The sequence below is a fragment of the Equus przewalskii genome, chromosome 16, assembly GCF_037783145.1.
Source record: "Equus przewalskii isolate Varuska chromosome 16, EquPr2, whole genome shotgun sequence".
Lineage (NCBI taxonomy): Eukaryota > Metazoa > Chordata > Mammalia > Perissodactyla > Equidae > Equus > Equus przewalskii.
Genome location: NC_091846.1, coordinates 67,144,614 through 67,163,177, shown reverse-complemented (window position 1 = coordinate 67,163,177; position 18,564 = coordinate 67,144,614). Strand labels below are relative to the sequence as shown.

Genomic DNA, 18,564 nt, shown 5'->3' with positions numbered 1-18,564 from the left:
GTACAGAAAGGCTGAAAGTAGATATCAAGAGGGAAATGGAAGATAAGCAGCGCATCTCCCAAGTAGCAATACTTCCTCTTTCCAAAGATCACATAACAAATAACCCACACCCTAACCACAGCACTAATTATATTGTTTTTAAATTTTTTGTTTATACGTCTGTCTGTCTACTGGAATGTAACCCCCTTGAGAAGAGGGACTGTGTCTTATTCTTCCTTATGTCTTTAGAGTCTGGGGCTCACAGTGGATGCCCCCACATGTTTGAAGTTTTTGCAGATAAAATCTACTAGCAGTCTCTGGATTGTCTACAGTCAGTGATGTGTGTTTTTGACAGCCTCCCACTCTCACCTGCCTCTCCTTCAACTTTCTCCTTCAACTTTCTCCTCCCATTCCACCTTTCCTGCAGTTGCCCAGTGCTGCCAAAATACCTTTGTGTCAATTAAGAAACTGAGCTACTATAGTAATGCATATATAAGTTGTTGGTGACTGATAAATCCTGGGATATTTGCACATAACTATCTTTTTCAAATTATAAAAAGGAAAGGTGATCTGAAGTGTTAGCAGTCCATTGCTAATTAACGCCCACAGCACTCCTGTGAATTCTCTGTTAACTACTAGCTCAAGCTCTACCCACCTTTGGTGTTACTTGGCTCCTCCCCACTTGTACCTCAAGGACTTCTTTATGTGAAACTGTCTCCTAAAGGAGAAGGGCTGTGGCATCCACGGAGTAGAAAGAAGTTTCTTGAGCACATAGTCCAGCCCTTAAAATCCTTGGACTATAAATATTTTACAAAAGCAAGCCAAGTAAATCGAATGCCCCCAGGAAGAGAACTCCAATGGTAGACTTTGAGGTTCTGGCATGGTAAAGCTACACGGAGAGATCCTTGTGGACAAGGATCTGGTACATGACCTGGTGTGTGACCACTTGTGCATATGGACAGAACCACACGAGATGTATCTATCACAAGTTTGTGCTTACTGGGTGTGCTGGCCTGTCTCTGCCACCACTACTACCCTTGTCTAAGATGTCCTCGACAGAGGAGAAGCTGGGAAAACACAGTTCTCAGAATCTCCTTCCCCCGAATGGTCCTAGGGTAGAGTTTGCTAAAGGGGGCCAAGCACGTGAGACGCCGGAGGCAGTTGTAGGCAGAGGTAAGATCCATAGAAACTTTGTGGCAAGCTTGAGAACAGTGGTTCTCAGACTGTAGCTGCATCAGAAGCAGCCCGAAGGCTTATTAAAGCACAGATTGCTGGGCCCCACCCCCTGATTCACTGATTCACTAGGTCTGGGGTGTGGCCTCCAAATTTGCATTTCCAATAATTTCCTGGGTCATGTGGACTCTGCTGGTGCCCACACCACACTTCAAAGAACCACAGCTTTAGAGACATAACTGTTTCAATGCTTTCCTTCCCCTGAATTAAGACTCGTCACGTGGAATACACAGTGTGGTGTCTGTTTTCCTGGGTAACTCACCCGATGTACTGGGCATGAGCGGAAGGGAGAGCTTTCCAGGTGCTGCAGGTTAGAGCAGGAAATTAAGCAGGCCAGCGTGTGCTTCCAGGACCCACATGGCTTCAAGGTCAAAGGCAAGGCCCATGCAGCCATGCTGGTCTTCAGCTTTCAGTGGGAAGGAATACTTGGACACTTTTGACCCTTTGCTCAGTGCCACCACCCAGCTCTGTGGGACATGCCAGGGCAGGATGAAACCTCCAAGTATCAGCCCCAAAGGCAGCCTGGGAGATGCCCAGAATCACAGCTGATCGTGGGTCACCATGATGGTGGAGACATGTATGACTAGTGGCAAGTGGCTGTGGGAGTGTGAGGAGGATAACTGCGAGCAGCTGTGCTAACGAAGAGGAACAAAGTTACTTCTTTTAAGTAAAGGCACTGGACTTGGGGTGAGGTTAACAGCTGGAGACTCAAGCCTATAGGCCATCTCAAGAGCCACTGCCATGGCAAGCAGAGGGATGTGAGTGCCCCATGGAAGGGGCTGCTGGCCTCACAGAGGTCTTTTGGGCCACATCTGGCAGAAATGATTTTCAGAAAAACCAATGTTCGTATGTTGCTTTACTTGGGTCTTCACACATATTGTCTTGGGGAGTTGTTATGATCTCCTTCAACCTGGAGGTGGCCTTTTCTGGAAAAGAAAGACGTATTTTACAAATAAAGAAACAGATTCAGAGGCTAAGGGATGTGACCAAGATCACAGAGCCAGTTAGTGGGAGAGCCGGGGCCACAACCTAGCCCCCTAACTCTGAATTCCGAATAACACCAGGGTGCCTCCAGCCCCCTCTGGGAACCTGGGCTCTGGGACTGAAGAAGGGATTCTGTTTAGAAATTGGGGGGAGTGCCTCTTCTACTCCCAACCTTGGAAAGTGTATGTCCCTCCTGCTGAACTACACAGGTTATCTCTTTTTTTTTTTGAATTTTAAATTTTGAAATAATTGTAGATTTACTGGAAGTTGCAAACATAGGACACAGAGGTCCCACGTACCCTTCACCCAGTTTCCCCCAGTTGGTCCTATCTTACATAACTATAGTACAAGATCAAAACCTGTGCAGATGATCCTTTTAAGCAGCAGTTTCTCACGTAAAAGTCCTCCAAACCTTAAAGTTCAGGCATTAAGGATGTCTGATCATTGCTATCATTTTCATTATCAATCAATTTGGTGAGTCCCCTTAATGTTTTAGAACAACAGAAGACATGAGATGCCTTTGCTGGGGAGGAACATTCCAGAGTCTCTCTGGCAGACCAACCCCCAAGAATTGTATCAAGGTCTTCCTTCCTCACAACTGTCTTGTGACAGCTGGGCCTTTTGGAGACATTTAACTAAAAGACAAATTCTCAGAAGGTTAGTGGATAGAGCAAGCTTGGCAGACCTTTCTGGAAATGTCTACGTAGTAGGGAGAAAAGGGTTTGGAGCCAGTAAGATCTGAATCTGAATCCTTATAATCAGTCATGTACCAATTATTGACATTTTTTCTAGTATTGTCTTAAAATGTTAAATAAAATTATAAATTTAACGTTTTTAAGTACACCTGTTTCATTGGAGTTTATAAACTCCTAAATCATGGTGTTTTGTACCTTTTTGCATTTGCCACTGTGGTTTGATGATTAGATCTGGAAACACTGACAGGGTTGTTGAAACACAGGTAGACTGGCTTCAAAACACTGAAATTCAATGACTATGCAAGGCATAATCTGCCAATTTGTAGTTATTAAAAAACGAAACTCACTGCTAAGCAAAAGCAGGTGTGTCACCTTAGAAGTGGAGCGTGAACGTTAATTTGGATTTTGGTAATCAGTGCTCTATTGTCCATCTCTAAACCATCTACTTATGCTGTAGATTTGAATACTAAGAACCCACAACATGAATACGTTTAAAAGTCTCAGTTGCTTCACGCGTGGTGGGTTTCAGAGCCCTCCAAGAATTACCTAATGCCCCTAAGATAAGCCCAGCGTTCACAGTTACTATGTGCTAGATGAAAGAGTCAAAAACAACTATACCAACCTTGGAAAAATGTGCTGTTTTTTTTCCTAAAGGGGAAAAATGACCTATTTCCAGTGCTCCAAATAAAGATCGGAATTGCTGAGTACCGACGCTGTAGGTGTTTGTTGAAAGGATGGGAGCTATACAGCCGTGAACCTTGAGTGTACGCAGGCAGCCCTCTTTGTTCCATTTATATTATATCATAAGAAAGACTGTGTCACAATGCTGTGTATGGACACAACAGTGGCAGCTGGGAGGAGGTTATGCAATGAATAAATAGGTTATAGTGAAGTCAGATGTTTCCATCTGCACAAAACTATTAATGTTTGGGTTTTTCAGTGACCTTCAGGCCTTTACACAGGGCTTTGGGGTTCAGCAAGCACACTGACAACACCTGTGAGTCTGCAGACAGAAACTGTAGGCACAACTCTTCAATCACAATTAATGTCAATACTGGGTACGATTTCTTGACGGCATTTATTATAACCAGCTTCTGTGGCTATGGCTGCTATTTTCCCTGCCTTTTTTCTTTGTTCCAAAAGAACCTTCTCAGCAGGGCTAGAGTTAGTACACGTATGTGTCGGCACCCTCGGGTTGCATGCTGTTGTGTGGGTGCTGGCTTTCTTTGTGTTGGTAATTACTTGATTGTCAACTAGCAATATGATTCCCAACATAAAAAAAAAATTATTTGTAGAAAGAAGTAATCATGATATTGAGGTCTCAGATTCTTATCCTTTCAATGTTAATGATCCCTAAACAATTTCAAAAGGGACTGCTTTGCTGTTTATAAAAATAATGATGCTGAGTATGGATTATGATTCTCCTATGTGCAACTCAGAAGCCCTTCAGACATACATGTGCAATGATCCCTGTAAGATCTTCATGAAACAGGTTTACTGCCCAAAAGAATTTAGTGCTTTCCAAGTGACTTTCAGGATAACCTTAGTGACTTGGGATTTTCTTTGTTCATTTGTTTGAGGGTAAGAAGGAGCGTTTATAGCCCACCTGGCTCTTGACAGTCAGACCTGGATCTCGACACACAAAGATTTCGTCCTCTTTGCTTAGTGGGATCATTGTGACTTTCGAGAAGTGAAGCACCTTGACTTCAGTGTTTTCAATGGGCATGGTCTTCTTGCCAAGTTTGGCTAAGCAGTGGCTATTGCCTCTGATATACCCTGAAAACACCATCACAGTCAGCTCAGCCCATTAGCAGCCTAGCCTCACGGGACTTGTAGGGTGGTGCCTGGACTGCTGTGAAGACAACAGCTCCATTGTGCTCACTACTGCTGAGTTGTACTGCACAAGAAGCAAAGCTAGGTTTCATTTTCCTGCCCCTCCGCAAAGCATCATTCTATCTACATGCCTTCAGCATCCAGAGAATAGTATAAAATGGACTCCGATTTTCCTTGGACTCGGAACACTTTGCTTTCGTATAGCCCTTGAATTCTTGGAACAGAAGCATGAAGAACTTGCTATTCTTTTAGTGTCTTCTGACTATGTGGCACCCCAGAAGTTATCTCCAAATATTTTTCAAGAGGTCGGGCAGAGGTGTCTGGTCTCGAGTTCCTGTGTGTCCTCTCTTTGTTAAGGTGGCCATGAACTACATCTTGCTGATGACCTGGGTATTCACCACACAGTGGTGACTGGAAAAGACTTAAAGAGGCTGGTGTATAATTTGGCATCTTTTGGGGACCTTCCTTCTTTTTGTCGTGTCATTTGTAGAGCCTTCAGTGAACGAAGACTCACCTTTTACTTTTGTTTGTTGCATACTCATTTGCCAGAACACCTGGCAGAATTGAGTCTGTTATACATCTTTTGTTGTAATCAAAAGGATCCCAGAACAAAGTCTCCCCTTTAGGTTCTGGACATGTGAACAATAGGCATTGTGTCCTCAGTCCCCTCCTGGGCATCAACAAGAAATCACTAGTAAAGATCACATGACATCATGTGTGGCAGCTCAACCGGCTTCATGGCGTCGAGGGGAACTTAGGGTTTTGTTTTGTTTGACTGTTTTTTGTGTTTCAGCTTGTGTGTTCATTGGAAATTCAGAGATGAGCCATTTGTGGAATAGGGATCTAAAAAACTTCTCGCTAGATCACATATCTATTTTGGGGACTGCCGGGCTCCAGGTTGCCTGGTCCTTGTCTCAGGCCTCCCCCTAGAACTACACGCATATAGTCCCAGTTAATGTGGAACATCGTGGGTGCCTGTTGTGAAGATGGGTTCCTGCTGGGACTCTCCTTGTTCTGCCAAGTGAGTTCCACCTGGATTTGATGCAAATTCTACAATGTCACAAAGTTTAGGTTATAATATAGGCTTTACTGGAAAAGTGAAAACCCCAAGAGACCAAGGGTCCTTAAGAGAAGAGAAAGCACCAGTCATCTCCTGATTGTCTCATCATCCCAGAGATGTACGGGGCCAGGGCACTGGTAGACCCTCAGTATGGGCCTTCATTCCAGTGGTCAGACCCCACCACTCCATGGGTCTCCTTTTTCACAGGGCATTTAAGAGAAAGTACCCATGCCAGTGGGGAATACACGGGTTGCTTGGCTGCAGGAAGTCTGTATTTGGGCTGCCAACTATAGGTAGGAATTGGCTGGGAACATTAGCTGCCCAGCACATAGAGACCTTGGGGCCTATAGGACGTTCTCTATCTTCTCTCTAGAGGGAGGAAATTACTGGTGCCGTGGGAAGCTAAGCTTGGCTGCAGCTCCTTCTGCCGGTTCCAGCTAACTTGTAGTCCAGGCCATCCAGAGAGAGCTCTTCAGGTTACATTCAGACACTTCTGCTTGTTGCCCCACCATGCGAAACGGTCATAGTTTAACAACCTAGAGCAGGACAGGAAGACAAGAATTACTGTGGCCCCAGTTAATTTGATCTGTTTAGTTTTATGCCATTTTGTCCATAAATTGAGCAGAAAAGGGACAATAAAGGAAAGAAAAACTGTCATGTACCCTAGGACTTGTAATCACCTGGAACACTATGTAATAATTTTAGGTCACTGGTTCTGCAAGCATTCACTGAGCAACAGCCACGGATCTGACACTCTGCAACAAAGTCCCTGACCTTACACAGTCCCGCGTACCCCAGGACTATAATAAATATTCATGACTGATGATGGATGATGTTAAATTCCATGGGTTGAATCTCAGGGGAGATTTGGTAGGAGAAAAAAGATAGAAATACTGCATTAGGTGCAACTATTTCCTCTTCAAGGTATAGCTTGGAAATTGCTTGTATTCACATAGTGGGAAAATCTGAATGTTGGTAACAGCCAACAATCAGTGGTGTGCGGGAGCTGGCTTGTATCAGCCCGTGAGAGCCAATGGTTAAATTTTCAGGAATTTTGACAGCTGGTTGTTAAACATACCCACTACAAAAAATTAAATGATATTAATTTACAATGAAATAAATTATACTAAAAACAAAGACAATAATACTTAAAATTCATCACTTCCTAAATATTTTAGTACATTTGACTTTTCTCTGTGCTCTTGAGGTTATTTACATCTATTGCCTCTGTATGGTAGAAATGCTATATAAAGGTGAGCCACTGTGCATTTCTTCCCCGCTCACTGGTGGCTTGAAATTGGCCATTGTGCAGTCTTTACATGGTGGAAATCAGTAGACATTGTAAGTTAAGGCTTGATTTACTGCCAAAGCTGGAAAAATTTCAGTTTAATGAATATAATTAATACAAGGGTGAGAAATGGTTTAACACAAAATCACATATCAGATTTAATGACAATACGTTTATTGGGAAAAGAGTTACTGCATTGGGAACTAGCTCCGTTTGTCAGTCATCGTTAAATTGCAATTATAGATTGGCTCTGGATGCAAGGGTTTGGCAAAAATCAATGAAAGCCTTCCCTGGGAATAAATTGGCTAGAAATTTACAATAAGGAGTATTATTATTTATAAATTGTATGCTACATATCCATTATTAAGATCTATAATAAACACATATGTACACAGTTTTCTTTTTTGAAGACCAATTTATTGTACATGTATTTACCTTACATTTGCTACAACATCACTGACTATAAGCCAAAATTATTATTGAAGGTGCTCGCAGGAGACGCGCTGTTAATAAAGTTGGTTTCCTCTGATTGGATGGAGGATAGGAGATAGTCACTGCCAGCATCATAGAAACAGCCACTCCTCGCCCTGCTTCTCCAGGTCCTCCCTGTTCGGCAGCCTCCAGAGCTTCTTCTGCCTGCTGCTCAGGCTGTGTAGACCAAAAAAGCCTTTCTTTTGGTTGTGACAACAAAGAGGGATTAAAACACTTTCTTTGAGGTGCGAACGATTGTGAAAATCCTTTGAGGTCGTCATAGTCTTTCATTTCTTATAAGTATGCTGTATCAGTTGGCTAGGGCTGCTGTAACAAAGAACTCCGAACTGGATGGCTTAAGCAACAGAGATTTATTGTCTCATAGTTCTGGAGGGCAGAAGTCTGAGATCGAAGCGTCAGCAGGGCTGCTTCCTTTAGAGAGCTGGGAGGGTGAATTTGTTCCATGCCTCTTTCCTAGCTTCTGGTGGTTTGCTGGCAACCTTTGGTGTTCCTTGCCATCATCCCGATCTCTGCTTCACTCTTTACGTGGAGTTCTCCCTGTGCTCATGTCTGTCTTTGTGTCCAAATTTCCCCTTTGTATAAGGACACAAGGCACATTGGGTTAGTGCCCACCCAAATGGCCTCATCTTAACTTGATCACATGCAATATGGACCTATTTCCAGATAAGGTCACAATCACAGGTACTGGGGGTCAGGACTTCAACATGTTTTTTGGGTGACACAATTCGACCCATAACATATGCTCACAATACAATGAAAACTGAGTGGAACCCAAGTGACAGTAAACTGGCACCTGGAGACATAAGGTGCAGTTTGGTGAAATTACAATCCTTTTATCACTGAGGATCACGCATGGCACAGAGGCTGCCGGTGATCCCCTAAATCCCAGTCTTGCCTCTGCCCATAAAAGTAGCATTTTTACCTGGGCCCCGGTGACCAGAATAAAGATTACATTTCTAAGCCCTGCTTGCAGCTAAGTGTAGTCATGTGACTTAGTTCTGACCAGTGAGATGTAAGTGGAAATGTCATGTGACAGTTCCTGGGAACGTTTTTTAGGGGACAGCTGGGAGGTGTGGTTTGCCTCCTTCCCACTAACCTGATTGTTCTGCTTGGAATAAGGCTGTGATGGCTGGTGCGCCATCTTGGATGATGCGGATGAAGGACATACCCTGGGAATGATGAGAAGGAAGCCGAAAGGAACTTGGGTCCCTGAGGGACCTGTGGAAAGGCACTGCCACACCACATGATGGCCCACCTCTCCACTTTGACATGAAAGAGAAATCACCTTCCCTCTGGATTAAGCCCCTTTGTTTTGGGCCTTTCTCACTTTCCGCTGAACCTATAACATACACAACATAATACATTTGAATCTGACCTACTTCACCAAGGATATTCCGGGCTCTCCCTTCATTACAATGATGAACCTACTTGTCTCCCTCTTTACGTCTTAAGGGAGAACATAGTTTAAAGCAGTGATTCTCAACCAGAGCAATTTTGCTGCCTTCCCCTTCCCTGGATAGTTGACAATATCTAGAGACATATTTGATCGTCACAACTGGGGGATGAATGGTATTTCTTTCATCTAGGGGGTAGAGGCCAGGATGCTGCTAAACATCCCATAATGCACAGAACACATCCCCACGACAGAGAATGAGCTGTCCCAAAATGTCAGTAGTGCCAAAATTAAAACCTGGTTTAAAGGAAAGAGCACAGGTTTGGGGACCAGACTGACATGGGTTCAACCCCCAGCTCTATTAATTATCAATTATGTGACCTTGGTTACATGACCCTCTATAGCATCACAGTCAGGTTACTAATATCTACTGGTTAGGGCCGTTTGTAAGGACAAGAGCATCATTATTGCTGGCACACGTCAGGCACTGAATAAATGGTAGTTCTCGTTCATCCAAAGGATTTTCTGGACATTTCTCGCACACTGAGGACAGGGAAGCCTTGCCTGCAGTTTCGACACTCAGGAAAATAAACAACCACAAAAACAATGGCATAATCATGTCCATCTCCCCTGGCTTTGTCTGTGGAGGCCCCTGTCTGACTTTTATTTCCCTCTGCAGCCTCAGGTCTTCGACATCCCAGTTTGCACAGGCACTCCAGCCCCTCCAACTGCACACACGCTCCCCTCTGCCTGAAGCCCCCTCCTTACCCACCCTGTCTTTATTGCGGATCAACTCCTACTCACCCTCGAGGCTCAGCGCCAGAGAAGGCGTCCTGGAGGCGTTTCTGCGGCTGCAGAGGGAGCGGGATGCCTCTTCTTGGAGCCTCCCCGGTCCTCTCTACTTAGTTCTGTGTCTTAATTTCTCCGAGTCCATTTTCTCAGCTGTTAGAGACAGAAAGTGCTTGCCATGGAGTGACTTGCAGGGCAAACTTACAGAGTAACTGTGGAACGAACCTAAGTGTGACAGTGGTTGTGAAAGTACAATGGACACTGTAAAGCACCCGAAACCCTGTTCTGTAATTGTTGGTTTAGTTTCCTGTTGTCCGTTGGACTATGCATGTTTCTGGCAAGTGCAGGCTCTGGCTTGTACTTCCGCATTCCCAGCACTAGGAGCTTTGTTTTAAAGAGGTCCACTTAGTTAGAATTTTCCATCTGTTACCCTTTCCCTTCCTTCGGCCACACCTCTCTGACTCACCTCAAACAAATTCACAGGGCCTCTATGTCTTACTAATCTGCCTTCTAAATGCTTTTCTTACCTGTGCCCTCCTCCCCTTCCTGTCATTCACCTGAGTTCATTCTCTCCCTGTTCGGCCAGAGCTATCAGGATGGCACTTAACATTGGTTAACTCTGCCCTGGGCCTCTCTCCAATCCAACCAGGCTGCTGGAGTCATCTTTTTAAAATCCTATTTGATTATTTTCTTCCTCATTTAAAACCTTTCAAAACCCCCCCATTTCCTACAAGAGAAAATCCAGCCTGCTTAGGATGGACCACTGGGCTCTCTACGACCTGGCCTCACTTCCCTAAACCCCGTCTCCCACACGTGCTTGTATGATGCGCTTTGTGCTTGAGGATGCTGAAGTGGCAAACTGTCCCAAGTCGCAGTACCATGGATGGACTGCTTCAGGAGACACCATTTGTCTTCCTGAAGTGTCCTTCCCTTCCTCTTTCTGGTAAACCCCTTTTCATCTTTTGAGACCCAGTATGAGTTTCCACTTCTGTGAAATCTTAGATCCACCCAAGCAGAGTTGGTCACTCTCTTCTTTGGAGATCAAATGACTTTAGAACCCCGTCCTGGGGCAGCTTCATTGTGTAGGATCGAAATGATTTGTTTGAATGTTTCTCTCACCAACTAGACTGACTGGCCCAGCTTTATTCACTTTGGCAAACTAATTGTTTCATATGGTGCCCAGAGTCTGGGGGGTCCAGAATAAATCCTGACTGAATCAATATGAATCTTTTAATTCATTAAAAAAAAGACCTTTAAACTTTGTGGTCTAGTTGCGTCATAAACTCACTAGTTAACATTTAGATAACAGGGGTTATCTACCATGTGTCAGTCTTCACAGCAAACCCTAAAGCCACTATTTCTCCCATTTTACAGACAAGCCAACTGAGGCATAGATGAGTTAAATTGCCAAATAATACGTACTTAGTGCTTATTATGTGAACATTGAACTCAAATCTGTTTGACTGTAAGCCTGTGCTCTTAATCACCACCCTGCCCCCTGCCACTGCAGTATCTGAAGATAAAAGCGTTATCGGGAGGAAAAGATTTTTGAGGGATAAAAGTGATCACAGTGTAAGCATTTATTTGATTAATTTATCCCTCAGGGCTTAATTTGTAATATAGACAAAATTTATTCCTTTCAAAAAAGAAATACTCGTCTGGCAAAGCCAACTTTTGACAAAATCAAGAGGAAAGTAAACGTACTTCAGAAGCTTTAATCAAAGGCACAGATGTGGCGCCTCTGGGAACCATGACTCCACGTTGCCAGCAGAGCTTGAGGTCCCCCCATGCGGTCTGGGTTTGCCCTGCCTCAGCTGACTGGGGCACAAGGGGCCTTTTCATTTCCTATCGTGACAGGAATCAAAAGCTCTCTGAGTCACGACAAGCCCACCGTCACCATTGTTATACTTAGGTCTCCATAGCAGGTCTATAAGGAGAGAAGGCAGACATTTTATCCCCATTTCACAGACTAGAAAATGGAGGCCCAGAAAAGTTATGCGAAGCTATGTTCCTATCCTCCCCTATTTTGGCATCTACTTTAATTCTTAACCGTAAGAAAGCATTTTCTTTCAAGACAGATTCCCAAAGTTTTAGCAAGAATTTGAGAGCCAAGTATGAGAGGAGCTGGTCCCTCTGCTTTAGAAGGGAAACGTGCCCGGTCTATTTTGGTTTGACATTCTAGAGCTGGCCCGTTTCCTCCGCGCTGGCTCTGCTGCAGCCGGGGCCCCAGCTTTTAGCATGCTGGTCCGTGGCTCTGCCTTCAGACCAACCCCGAGTAAGGACATTTGGGTGTTGACATTTCCTGTCTCAATTTCCTTCCCTGCTTCCTAATGATTAATGGTCAACCCTCCTCCCACCTGCGTTTCTGCCTTCTAGTGAGAGAGTCACTATCTGACAGGAACTGTTTTCCTGCCGGTTTGTAACTAAAAATAACAATAACAAAAGTCTTCAATTAATCTCCCGCCTCCCCAACCTGCTTTGCTACGGCTCTCTGGGTTGTGCTCATGTGTTAGGTCGGGCCACTGGCTGGCCAGTCGAAGGATCTCTTTAAGCCGGCAAGAAAGCTGAGGCTGGAGGATCCTAAGCAGGCAATCATGCCCCAGGGTCAGAACAGGCAGCAGACAGGAACTTAGGCCTGTTTTACTTAAAAAAACTTTTGTTTCTTGAAGAGTGATTGTGTGCTGTGCTCTGTGATAAGCATGTCATATACGTCATGCCATTTAATCCCCATCAATCAACTCAGTGAGGGAGGTCGCATCTTCTTCATTTTAAGGATTATAAAATGAAACTTTATAATGGTTAGGCAAACCATCCAAAGTACACAGCTATTCGAGAAAGGATTTACATTGAGGGTTATCTCGGTTCATTTTTGTGAGCATCTGATTTGGTTTTTAATTTTATTATTATTATTACTATTATTAAAACTGTACAGACTCATTTAACAAACTGTTGTTTGCCTTTAGTATGCACTAGGAAATACGTCAGGCCTAGGGAAATTGAAATATAAGTAAGACATAATTCCTGCCTTCAAGGAGTTTTCAGTTCAATGGTGCAAGCCTGCAGTCTCTCATTTCTTATACTGAAGAAATAGGAGGAAGTTGAAATGCAGTCATATTTGCCCCACTCAATTGCCACAAGCCAAACTTCCTCTTCTATTTTTGAACCATCAGCAGATATTATATATATTTAGGCAGAGTGTTTTTTTCCCAACAATTTAAAAAAATATATAATCCAGGTCTCAAATCAATGACTCTTTCATTTCCATTGTGTTTTTAAAAAGCGGCAGGCAGGGCTCAGTGGACCATTTGTAATCAACACTACCTTGTTTATACCTAAGAATGGAACAATGCCAAGCCACCCCTTCTGCATGTCAGTAGGTGGCAGTCTGGCTTTGCATGCACCGTGAGCCTGGGATCAAGTGGGATTCAGAAATCCACGTGCTGTGGAAATTCCCATCACCAGCCTTTTCAGATCTTTCTGGACCTAAAAGCTGAAATGCTTTCTCTAAACCTGAAAACATAAATGCTGTGATGAAGCCATTTTGAGAAACTCCTAGTTTGTCTTAATCCAGCTTGGGGAAGGATCTTATTGGGACTCTGTGACTGTTGCGCTGTGTCTGTGGATGCCGTGCCTGCTGGATACTCTCTCAGATTTAACCCACCCGGACTAGGCCCCTGAAACAGGCCTCTGGTTCTGACCCGAATGGCAGCCTTTTCCTATTTCTGGCTCATATGAGAGAATTCCAATCGCTCTGTCCTGCTCCAGTAGTTCTCAATCTCCCGAAGATATCATCAGTTGTGATTAAATGATCACAGGACTCCAACATAACCTCATTGATTGAAACACCAATAATATGGTATTTGTGATAATGCTGGCTGACAAGTTTACCTGTGAATTATCAACGAAAAATTTGTTTGCTAAGAAAACAACCCCTAAAGATGAAATTTGAGAATCTTGTTGAATTAAGAGGAAGCACAAATTATATACACAATCATAGACTGCATGAATTGTACCATTGTCTAGATCAAACGGTATAGAATATTCTCTTCATTGTATCAGGTTCTGCAGAATCTCTCTGGAAATTCCGAGTTAGTGGTAATCTTGCGTTGCTCTAGTTACTAGAAATAATAAGGTAGTTTCTGTTGACATTATTCCATTTTATAGACTTTTAACTTGTGGTATCCCAATTTCCTTAAATTAGTAGATCAGTAAATTAGTTTTACTCTATTTGGAGATCTAACTAATTTGGTTAGTTTGACTAAATGAGTTTCTCTCTGTTCTTGAATTTCATATAGAAGTAAGGATTTGACATAATTAGCTGATGACTTTCCTCGTCACAAGATGTTGGGTCAATTTCCTCTTTTTCCCTTTCAGGAAGCTGCTAATTGGTGAGTGGCAAATAAGACTCTTTAAGAAGCATCAGAAGCTCTTTAAGTAAGCCACTGGAAGCCACTCTTCATTTCTTTGCTGTCAGAGATGAGTGTCTACATCCTGGAATTAAACTTGACCGAGAAGGAGTCTGTCCCATCAGCTGGTGTGACAGAAAGAGTTACAGGAAGGCATCTCGCCTCACTTCCCTCCTCCGTGATGCCAGACATCTGAAATTTGGGCTTTGGAGACGGCCCTGACATACTCTCAGTCTTTACAATTCCGTTCATATCAGGCAAATACTTCTGCAGACCGTAAATTAAAGGCTTAGGGTAGTTACCGCTCACTGTTAAATCTAGAAAGCCATCCATCAAGGCTCCATCAAGAATGCGCCCAGGCAGACGCTTTGAGACAGGAGGAAAGCTGGAGGGTATTGGGAATGAAGGGAAGGAGGCCAGAAAGGAGACAATGATAATCAAAGCCCTTCTGTGGCCCTCAAGGCTCCTGGGACGTGGCCCTACCCGCCTCTCCAATCTCAGCCACCATTATTCTCCCCTTGGCTTTTTGGCCTTTCTCTTCCTGAACGGGTCATCCTCTCTCCTGCCTTAGGGCATCCCCAGTACCTGTTGCTAGAATATTCTTCCTCAGGACCTTCTTCTCATGGCTGCTTTACCTTGTCATGAATGTCTCAGCTCCCATTTCACTGACTCTGAAAGGTCTTCCTCGATCACCCAGCCTCAGGTTGTCCTTCCTTCCATGTCTACCCCAATCCCTCTCTATTACGTTATACTAGATTATTTTCTTTCTAGCACTTACTCTCTCTGAAATGATCTTGTTTGCTCATTTGATTACTTGTTTTCTGTCTTCCTTACTAAACTCTGTTTTGTTATGAGGCTTTTGTTTTTTATTAGAAGACTTTGTTTTGCCTAATGCTGGGTCTCCTTATCCCCAGCCTCTTCTTAGCATTGATTAGGTAGTCAATAAATGTTTGTTTATTGAATGAAGAAATGGAAGAATAAAATATAAACTTAATTACTTCAAGATGTGGGCTTGCCTGTTGGAATCAGTAGCATGAGATTGTCAAGAACTGAGAAAGGTCAGAGATTTTACCCTACCTGCAAGCTAACAGTTAGCCCACCGCAATTTCATAGATACTGGCCGAAGACACAAGACTCCTAGGTCTGAGATAAAAGAGAGTTTATTACTCACAGTAATAGCAGTAGCCAGAGTATTAGCATTTGCTGCAGTTTCCCAAGCTTCAATTTTTGTAGGACAAGGTACATCTGCACACACAGTGGGGTGCAATACAGAAGAGGAACCCTAAGTTTAGGGAACTCAAATCTTTTATAATGGGCCGTAAGCCTGCTTGACCATTGACTAGAGGGAGGCGTTATCTTTATCATCCTGGACAGTAAACAAACCTGCTCTATGCTCTGGAGGGACACACTATCTCTGTATTCAAGAATATTCTTTCAAGGATATTCAATTGTATACAAAAGTCTTTGAAAAGACAATCCAGACAAAGAGAGGCAGTGCCGCTGCTTGCAAGAGGTACAGAAATGTGGGAGACCCATGGGGAATTGTCTCCCGACAAAGCCCATCTTCCTGATCTATCTTTCACTAATAATTCTTTTATCCCATGTCTCCTTCCTACCCCAAGAAAAACTTAAATAATATTTGTTTAATGGAGCACTTACTTCACCCTATCTCATGCACACTCCTTTCTTTAGGGAAATAGCCTATCAATAAATCAATCGATTCTTACCAAGGAATGGCCATTTGATTAGCCTTGTTTCTAGAGCTGTGGAGCTTTTCTTCTCAAACTGGGGAACCCATCTGTTGGTGAGTTTCTGGTGGAGTGCCAAAGGGCAAACAAAGGCATGGGAGAAACATAGAACACTTTCCTGGATCATAATTTTTACTAGAAAAAATGGAAAAAGGCCCATTAGCTTTCTATTAAGACAAACATAGATATGCTACACAGTGGAGTACAATATCCTCAAGGATTTTAAAGATAAAGCAAAGAGTTCTTTGGGCAGCACTGCTACCCCTCCTGCCCCAGAGTATGGATGAACTTCTTTCTGCCACTTTAGTGGAAAAGTTTTAAAAGCCCTTTCATAGAATAGTAGTTTGCCAACTATGGGCCACAACCTGTTAATGGATTGTGAAATCAATCAGATGGGTCTTGACCAACAATTAATAATAAAAATAAAATATAATAGAACAAACAATATCAGAGGGAATCATAAACATAAGTATTGTTTTATTAAACATTTATATCAGGTTTTGTGTGTGTGTGTGTGAATTGAACTGGGTTACAACATTAAATGTATTTCTCATTATGGGTTTCAGTTACAAAAGTTTAAAAGCTGTTACTGTAGAGGATATTGTAAAGCGTAGAAGATTTTTTTTTTACCCATAAACATCTCAAAATCCATTAAGAGATGAGATTCATGAACAAAATTAATGCCAAATGATTATGGAGACTTGGGAAGCAGGCGCTCAGATTTGCAGATGACAAAGCTGAAAAAACCGCAAACATCATGGATGATAGAATAAAATTTTCAAATAATTTTCAAGGATTAAATTAAATTAGAGAGCCATGGAAATGTAAGTACTCAATGTGAAGTGCTGATTTTATATGTGAAAAAAAATTCCATCGAATTAGGAGAAGTAGTGTTGCCAGGTCAGGGTGGATCATGGCTCCTCCGTACTCTGTAAGGTATATTTAATCCCATCTGCAGGGCTCTCTTCAGTTTGGGGGTGGGGGTGTCACTTGGAGAGAGGCATTTATAAACCTGGTAGAGGACGTCTGGAAGAAGATAGCCTGCAATGTGGGATTTTTGCTTGAACAAGAGAACACTAGGGGAATAAAGGAAATAACATTTATTGATCATATATTCTATTTTGGGCAGCTTACACAACTGTCTTTATATATTTGGAGGGTGCCATTTGAAAAGAGAGGAGGGGGTCTCTGTGTAACTTCGGACACCTGCCATAGTTGATAAGAGCTGCCATTCACTGAGTGCCTACAGGGCACCAGACGTTGTCACAGACACATTTCAGCATTTCTGTCAACAGTATAACCACCACCACCATTTATCAAGCCCTGACTATGTGTCAGACAGACTACAAAGCCTTTTACTTGGACTATTTTATTTAATCCTCCTAATTATCTTTTGAGGAAAGTACTAACTTTATTCCCATTTGCAAAGGAGGAAAGTGGGTCTCAGAGAGGTAGTCACTTGCCTGGCATCATACAGCTACTAAGTGATGGATTTTGGCTCAGTGTGAAGAAGAACTCTTTAACCATTAAAACTACCTCAAAATGGGGCAGGTTATTGCTTGAAGAAATGAGGTCATTGCCTTTGGAACTAATCAACTAGGAAATGCCTCCTATTGATCGGGGATCTTTCACTGGAAGTTGAAGTACAGATACAGGATGGTGACTTCAGGCAGGTGTTATAAGGAAGACTTCCCAGAAGAGATGGGATTTATCCTAGTCCTTGAAGGAAGAGTAAGAAGGTAATGGAGAAGAGCAGGGATTGACCTTTTTTTCTTTTCTTTTTTTTTTCCCTGAGGAAGATTTGTCCTGAGCTAACATCTGTTGCCAATCTTCCTCTATTTTGTTAATGGGTTGCTGCCACAGCATGGCTGCTGACAAGTGGTGTAGGTCTGTGCCCAGCAACCAAACCAGGCCAGTGAAGCAGAGCACATCAAACATAACCAATAGGCCAGGGGACCAGCCCCCAGAGATGGACCTTTGAAGAAGGAAATTTCACAGTAACAAGACCAGGTCTGTGCAACATGTATTGTACCTGAGGGAGAATGAAGAGAACTCTCTAGCTAGTTTGATCCTCCACCAACCCCTTCTTTGTCTGGTTTCACCTTCCTCTTGTGCCCTTGACCCCAGTAGCCCTCTTGAAACTCCACCATTGACCTCCACACCAGCCTGGAATCCTGGATGTGCTAATGCCAATTCTGCATCTCCTCTCTTCAGTGGTTTTCTTTTGCCCCCAACTAAATCCTACCCTACGGGGGTTGCATAGGTGAAATTTAGACACCTACTAACAATTCTAATATGACCCTTTCATCTCCTAGTTTGCAGTCCATCCCCCACCCTCAGGTGCTCCTCACTTCTCTCCTTGAAAGATCTGCTTGGCTTCAGTGACTGCACTTCTGATTTGCCCAGGCTCCCTTGTGAGAGGCTTTTGGGTAAGTCTGCCTGGGAATCACTGCGTGCCGGGGTCCAATCTGAGTCTTGAGAGCTCTGTGGTGACTGTTTGACTCATCTTGCACTTGTATCGGTCACTTGGTGTATTAAATTTCTATCGTGGCCTAACAAATTACTGTAAACTTAGAGCCTTAAAACACCACTTAAAAAGCCAGCTCATGGTTCTGTAGGTTGGAAGTCTGCATGGTCTAGCTGGATTCCCTGGTTAGGGTCTCA

At 43.2% G+C, this 18,564-nt stretch overlaps 2 long non-coding RNA genes across 3 annotated transcripts in view; one reads left to right on the top strand and one right to left on the bottom strand.

Annotated features, from left to right (window-relative positions):
* Nucleotides 1–7,468, top strand: part of LOC139076511 (uncharacterized) — a 135,465-nt gene extending 127,997 nt beyond the window's left edge. The window contains exon 6 of one of the 2 annotated variants that reach the window (XR_011528213.1): nucleotides 4,472–7,468. This is a non-coding gene — a long non-coding RNA (uncharacterized lncRNA). The remainder of the gene's footprint in view (nucleotides 1–4,471) is intronic. The other variant, XR_011528215.1, reaches the window with a different exon arrangement.
* LOC139076512 (uncharacterized) lies at nucleotides 144–10,108 on the bottom strand. Its single transcript, XR_011528216.1, has 3 exons — nucleotides 9,762–10,108; nucleotides 3,514–6,320; nucleotides 144–2,138 (listed from the first exon to the last, which is right to left on the bottom strand). It is a non-coding gene; the product is annotated as an uncharacterized lncRNA (long non-coding RNA).
* Between the last annotated feature and the right edge of the window lie 8,456 nt (nucleotides 10,109–18,564).